Here is a 7,955-nt window from a genome sequence, read left to right on the forward strand (position 1 = left end):
GGGGGAATTGTTAGGGGTGACTAATTTTCATAGTTTCATTTAATTGCCTGAAAATATCTAATATATATATATAAAAACGATGAAGGATGATGATTTCAACGACTGAAGTTTATTCCATGTAAATCAAAAAGATGCAGAGAAATGCAGAGAATTGCAATGATTTTTTTTTCTAAATATTTACCTCTGTACTTTTCCATGAAACACAATTTTTTTTAGCATAAATAGTCATTTCATGATGCACTTTTCCGTGTAAATCAATCTAAATTGTTGCAGGGATTGCAATAAAAGGGCTCTCTGAATTTAAATTAAAAAAAAATAAAAAAAAAAAAAAAATTGGTGTAGGGAATTCCAATAAAAGAGTTCTCTGAATTTTGAGGAAATCACAGTATGTTTTTCTGTATAAAATATTCATTTATAATGTACCATTCTATGTTGATCAATCAAAATTGATGCAGGAATGAGCATTAAAAGAATTCCCTAAGCTTTTAAGTAAAACGAAAATGTGTTTTCTTCACAAAAAATTAATTTTAATTGTACCAGTCGGTGTAAATCAATTAAAATAATCACATATGATGCAGATGACTGTAATGAATTTTAAATCAAAAAAGCAATCTTTCCTGTATATTAGAAGACTGTATGCGATTTAGATTAATAATATTTCCAGACATTGACCATTTTACATGTTTTCCTTAGATTTTGTGATTACCGACATTATAATGAAATCTTGATATTAAAGCATTTTAAAAGCAGTGTTGCATTTCAACACAGCATAGATTTTATAATTTGAACAAAGTAAAATTCGATAAAGTTAATTTCATACGCACAAAATACCACTGGCCACTAATGAATAATTATTTGAAGAAGTCATGATAGGATGCGCCTGTGTTAACAATTCAACTGGATAACAACTGGAATACCGGGAATTGTTAGGGGTGACTAATTTTCACAGCTACGTTTGATTGCCTAAAAATATCTAATATATATAAAATATCGATGATGGATGATGATTTCAACAACTGAAGTCTATTCCATGTAAATCAAAAAGATGCAGAGAAATGCAAAGAAATACAATGATTTTTTTCCCTAATTTTTTACCTTTGTATTTTTCCGTGAAACACAATATTTTTAAGCATAAATATTCATTTCATAATGCACATTTCCGTGTAAATCAATCTAAATTGCTGCAGGGGTTGCAATTAAAGGGCTCTCTGAATTTAAATGTAAAAAATAAAAATAAAAAAAACAACCAAATTAAAATTGGTGTAGGGAATTCCAATAAAAGAGTTCTCTGAATTTGAGGAGATCACAGTATGTTTTTCTGTATGAAATATTCATTTACAATGCACCATTCTATGTTGATCAATCAAAATTGATGCAGGAATGAGCATTAAAAGAATTCCCTAAGCTTTTAAGTAAAACGAAAATGTGTTTTCTTCATAAAAAATTAATTTTAATTGTACCAGTCGGTGTAAATTAATCAAACTAATCACATATGATGCAGATGACTGTAATGAAAAAAATCTCGGAATTTTAAATCAAAAAAGCAATCTTTCCTGTATATTGGAAGACTGTATGCGATTTAGGTCAAAAATATTTCCAGACATTGACCATTTTACATGTTTTCTTTAGATTTTGTGAATCCCAACATTATGAGGAAATCTTGATATTAAAGCATTTTAAAGTCAGTGTCGCATTTTAACACAGCATAGACTTTATAATTTGAACAAAGTAAAATTCGATAAAGTTAATTTCATACGCACAAAATACCACTGGCCACTGATGAATAAGTGTTTGCTAAGGAAATCAAATACATGTATTTAATTGACAATCTTGAAAATGTACCAATTACGATGTATTTTCATATAATATAAAATTTCAAATACACATTAGTACATATTTATACCTAATATTTTTGAAAAATTTTCCTCTTAACAAAAATGAATATTTACATAACATATTACAGCATAACATAATCATAAAATGTCTATCAACTTCAAGCTAATTGCTAGGCCTAGAAGTTTTAAAAAAAATTTTCTGTGAATATGGGCAAAATAATAAGAGTTTCCATATCTGACTATCAGGGGTTAGACATAAGCTAAATATAGCGATCCACAGTTTGCCCACACAGAGCTTAATATAGTATTGTGTAGTTACGTAGATTGGTTCCTTCTAGTCAGTATACATTTTGGTTCAAAACGTCAGAAATTTTCACTATATGGATTTTCTGGCAACCGAATCTTTTGAATTATATGCCAAAGTAAAGGGATTGTTGTACTTAACTAATAAAATCCAATTTTGAACATTGTATTTCTTTCTCGGGGTGTCAGTTTTAACAGTTACCCTCCCAAACAGGCACTAATTATTTTATTATACTGAATGTCATAATTTTAAAGAAACTTTTACTGCTTTTATTTAGAAATGAAGTGAATTCTACGGCGAACCGTACGCGCATAATTTACGCCCATGTAACAATTCGTTGTGTTACCCGTTGTCAAGTGTGTTGCTAACGCTGAGGGTAATAGAACGGATTATCAACTGCGTCTAAACCAATCAGATTTCAGTATTAACATGAAAGTATAATAATAAAGTATGGCTCTTGCTAGTATATATATAATTTCTCTATCAAAGCCAAAAAAAATTTAAAATATCATCTGATAAATAGATAGACCGATAGATAGATAGATAGATAGATAGATAGATAGATAGATAGATAGATAGATAGATAGATAGATAGATAGATAGATAGATAGATAGATAGATAGATAGATAGATAGATAGATAGATAGATATATTTTTTTAGATAGATGGATACATATTTTTTAAGTAGGCATCTACTCAGAAAATAATAGGTAAAGTGTTTAATTTCATGAAATGATAAGCTGACGAAGTCGAAATGGCATCAAAACTGCTCTGGTGTGCGTTTCTGCAGAGTTGTTATATTATGAATTGATCTATTTCAATCAGACCTTTTAATAAAAAACTTTGAATGTTTACTCAGAGAAGGCGTTTATAATGAGGACTTTTTTTAGGAAAATTAATTAAAAATTAGTAGACTCTATATGATAATTGAAACATGTTAATGTTACATTTGCATTTCAAGCGTATTTGCAAAGGCAAAGACTTCAACGAAAAAGGAAAATCAAGTTTTCGTTATGCATAGAGTACGGGATTATCATAATAGTATTTTGAATAATACGGCATATTTTTGGACCTATAAATAGTGTTTATGTTTCTTCCGGAATTTTTCCGGTTGAATATACTCGCTTCAAAATTAGGAATCGTTTTACACCGTCTTCCTTTTTCAATTCTTCTTGGAACTTGTATGTCACGTTTAAATTGTCTGTAAAAATGTAAACTCTTTAGATTAAATCAATTGTTCGTAAATACTTTTATCGCTTTTATAATGGCGAGAAAAGGAAAATCCACCGCCGATTTCTCCTCGATGGCTTCTGAGCAGACGTCCTTTGATTTTATGGAATAATAGATGCACGAATCTCTAGAATGCACTGATCAATGGCGCACATTACTCCTGTTTTATTAATGCTTATCTCGGCTAAGCTACCAAATATACCAAAAGAATTTTACAAAATCAATTAACATTAATTAATTTACAAATTTAAAATTATATGAGAATTTTTGGTTTTGTTTGAAAATACTACGAGGTCAATGACAAGGCCTAAGAGACAACCTAAACGAGCGGTTGGCCGCAATATTTAATTCCCAGGACAGGCACGCAGGCCAGGTCGGTGCAGGGCTAACCGACAACAGGCTGACAACAATGGACAATATGTCCATGCTCTCCAGGCACAACTGGCACCCCCACGGCCAAGGCAGTCTAACTAACAACCCCAAGCATCCCCACTACATTAGGGGGCTTTACCGCAGCAGGAAGCCCCAGCACAGCAGCAAGCGGGTAATGTGATTTTATTCCCCCTGTAGCAACATCACAACACACCGCTACTCTAATGCTCGGCCTTATTTCAACTGTCGATACTGGTCTCACATCTACAAGCGTAGATACAGTCATAACCTCCACTATCACCTCTAGCCATCATCCTACTCTTGAACTAATGAACACTATTAGAGTTATCATTGGTTATCACGTAAATCAAACAATTAAACAAAAAAAATCATTGCTGGGGAATTTGTCAACCTGGGAATATTATTGGTAAGGGACCCCACTCATGCCCATACAACACCTAGTCTGACAATAGATGCACAATATCACAACCAACACGTACCATCAATATAACTTTTATCGAAAAATGAACAGATACATTTCTCTTCTTTTTTTTTTGCATCTATACTTCACTGCACTAACTTAAGTCATATCAGCTTATCAAACATATGCACAAAGTCCGCGAAGGGGCACAGAATTCTAACGGATGGGTTTTGTACGATGAACAGTTTAGGTTAAGGATCGCACATAACCCTTCACAGGGCTGGGAAATCCTAGATAACGAGATTTGGTTGTTATATAAGACAGCAAATTCACGTAATCCTTCTAATATCCCCACCACAAGTGCTTCGATTACAATCAGAAGACAAACTGTAACAAGCCCCATTTGTCGTACATACACCGCTGCCTTAATTGCAATGGCACCCATCCATCTATGATGTGCAACACTGCTAAACCAAGACCGAGTCATTCAATTAACTCCTTTCGGGCATCCACTGCAGTCCGCACCAACTCTTACGCCATATTCGGGTCTCAGACACCAGCTCACCAAACACGCACCAATTGCAACTAACCGTGGGCAGGAAATCCTCGTCAAACCCAAAGACACGAGAAGTCAACGTAAAGAGAAAACTATCCTTTCGTTATGTACTGAGTACGGGATAATTATGTAAGTATTTTGAATAATCTATCATATTGATGTAATAATGAACGTACTGTACTCGATACCGTACATATCTAACCGTCAATAAACTTCCAAAACAACAAAACATTTACAATTTTCTTTTTTGTCAGCGTTTCAGTTTCCTCAGCGTTTTAATGTGATAACTAAAATCACCTTTAGCTTTACAGAAACAGTTCACGATACTCATAATTCTTTGTCAAACACTTTTGTAAAAAAAATCGAATAGATATTTTTAGGTCTTGAAATCATTTAATCTAAATCAAACCTATAAACAAATGATAATATATTTAAAAACAAATACTTTGATTTTTACGCCATTAAATTCTTAGTCATATTAGAATAATTTTTGATTTAGCTATTTTATCAGCATTCTTTGGAATATTTTAAAATTAGGGTGCTGTTATTGCACTGTAAATTTTTTGTTATAATTCTTTTTATTTATTTGAATGTATTTCATAATAAAAAGATGCAGTTCAAGACACGATAAAAAAATACACAAAATATTCTTTGTCGAAATCCTTTGAAGAGAAGCTTAACAAATAATAGATCATTTAAAAATCTATCTACATATACACGTAGAGATGGCATGGATATGTTCTAGACTGATAATAGCTCAGCTGTTTGTGAGAAAAATTGTCACTGATTGCATTTTAAATCCACAGTTTTTTTTCCATGTATACTTTCTCATAAAAAAAATGGTTTGCAGTCTTTTTTAAACGCTTGCGTCAATTTTATTCCATTTCACGGACTGGTATCACATTAAATAACATCTGAAAATGAATTTTTTTAATAAATTACTGCAAAAGATCAAAGTTGTACTTTTATCACATTCATTGTAAAAAAACAAAATCAACAAGTAATATAATTTAGCCAGATTCTAAATATTTCAAATCATCAAAAGAAGAATCAATATAAATCTCCGGTAAATATTGCGCCAGTAATGATAAGCGTATAAGCTAATAGCTTCCAATGTAAAAATACAGAACGCTAATCAAAGACGACATTCCTCAAAGGTACCACATGAGCAAAAATAAAGAAAATATTAGAGGTGAAGTTATAAAACATCTTATACTAACTTCCTTAAAGATTTACTGAATACAAACTAAAATAATATTAATATAAACAACATTAGTAATATTAACAATTGCGAGACAAAACTTGTATAACCACAACAACAAAAATATTGACAACTACAACAACTTATAAAAATTGTAACACGTCTTTAACATGTGTAACATGGATTTTTCGCGTCTTCTTATGGGAAAAGAGAGATGTAAATTTATTTAATAAGTATCCGTAACCTATATATAAAAATCAAAGATAAAATTTGTCATATTGTAATATCGGTATTAAAAAAGAAACACTTCATAATCAGAGCATTCACCATACATATAATGTGCTATTATACAGCTGTCAGGCATTTAGTTTACAACAGCATCAAAAACAAATTAGAAGACAAATAACACAGAGCCCTTCCCTCATTAAGTGATAGAAGACGGAGGCAAACTGCTGTATTAATAATTCAACGAATAAATAAAACATTTTCTAAACCTTTCCTTTCTGTGTCGCTCTTGTTTTTCTATTACAACGTTTTGAGATGGTTTTCCAGCAAAAGTTTATCACCCGAGTAAGATCACTCAGGACGATAAGACCGACGACTGTAGCAATAACAACGACGCTTATTGTACCACCGACAATGGAGGCGGACGGTCGAGGATCTACGGCGGAAGTCTTCTTCCGGATGGAGCTAGACAACGAGGATTTTTTGACGGCGAGTTCCTTTTTCATTTTGTCGATCTTCGTTAGTAACTCTGCCTCGTTTTTGAAAATGACCAGATTCTTCATTCTTGAACAGGGACAAATACATTCTACAATAGATGAAGTCAAAGGTTTTACCGTCGGCATATATAATGTGTAGTAGTAACGGCCCAGGTTTAATAATAATTAGGTCTAACATATTTAAATCAAATTATGAAGCGTGTGTAACATGATATTCATTGAATATACTGTATTTGATATAAGTACTTAGTTGGTTTCAATATATCACATATAGTCCGGTTAATTTTGCATCCTATCTTATTAGCAATAATGTTGAAAACATTAATTTAGAATAGTGTTAAATATTTGTTTTTCTTGCATTTTCAACATTAATAATTAACATTGTTTTAATAACATGCATTATTTTGAGGTTTTGTTTTTTAGGGACCTTAAAAATTCAAAATAGCATAATCATATATATTCTTTGCCCACTGAGTTCTGAACAAGAAATACATTTTCAGTATACCCCCCCCCCCCCCTAATATTGGGATGCTGATAAAGGAAGCAATATATAAATTCAAAATATTATGCTAATACCTCGCTGTTGATTAACGTGTAAGGTCGTTCCCACAGTACTTTGTACATTGGGTTAGTTTGCATACTGGTCTGAAGTATACTTGGTGAATCCGTTGCTGGTTGAGTAAACGTCCGTACACTGGTCTGCGATATTGTTGTATGATCCATATTTGTTAACTGAGTTGACGATAGGGTAGAAGTTTGGTCACTAGTCTGAGATACTTTTGATTGATACGTTGTAGTTGATTGGGTAGCAAGTTCTTCGTTAGTCTGAGACATTGGTAACAGATCCGTCGTAGTTGATTGGGTAGCAAGTTGTTCATAAGTCTGAAATTCTGTTGTTAGATCCGATGTTGTTGATTTAGATGTGATTTGTTCACTAGTCTGAGATATTGTTATGTGATTCTTTGTTGTTAAATGGTCAGTATTTTTTTCACTAGTCTGATATTTTGTTGATAGATCCGTTGTTGTTGTTGTTGTTGTTGTTATTGTTGATAGAGTTGAGGTATGTACGCTGGTATAAGGTACAAGCGGTTTCGAGGTCTGTTCTGAAATTTTGAATTTAAACTAGATGTTTTCACAAAGCTTGATTTGAAAGAATTGATTTTAAACCTTCAAACTTGATGAATGAAGAATAAATTTCATTTTCGATTGATAACGTGATAGACTTTAATAGTTTATTTAATTCTAGTACATCACATAAATTTACCTTTGTTAAATAATAGTTTTCAGGATAATAATTTAAAAGTCACTCTGTGA

At 32.0% G+C, this 7,955-nt stretch overlaps 2 pseudogenes; one reads left to right on the forward strand and one right to left on the reverse strand.

Annotated features, from left to right (window-relative positions):
- Positions 1–3,666: 3,666 nt before the first annotated feature.
- LOC128159232 (uncharacterized) lies at positions 3,667–4,802 on the forward strand (annotated as a pseudogene).
- A 1,605-nt stretch (positions 4,803–6,407) lies between these two features.
- LOC128158300 (uncharacterized) lies at positions 6,408–7,364 on the reverse strand (annotated as a pseudogene).
- Between the last annotated feature and the right edge of the window lie 591 nt (positions 7,365–7,955).

Source organism: Crassostrea angulata, chromosome 8, assembly GCF_025612915.1.
Source record: "Crassostrea angulata isolate pt1a10 chromosome 8, ASM2561291v2, whole genome shotgun sequence".
NCBI lineage: Eukaryota > Metazoa > Mollusca > Bivalvia > Ostreida > Ostreidae > Magallana > Magallana angulata.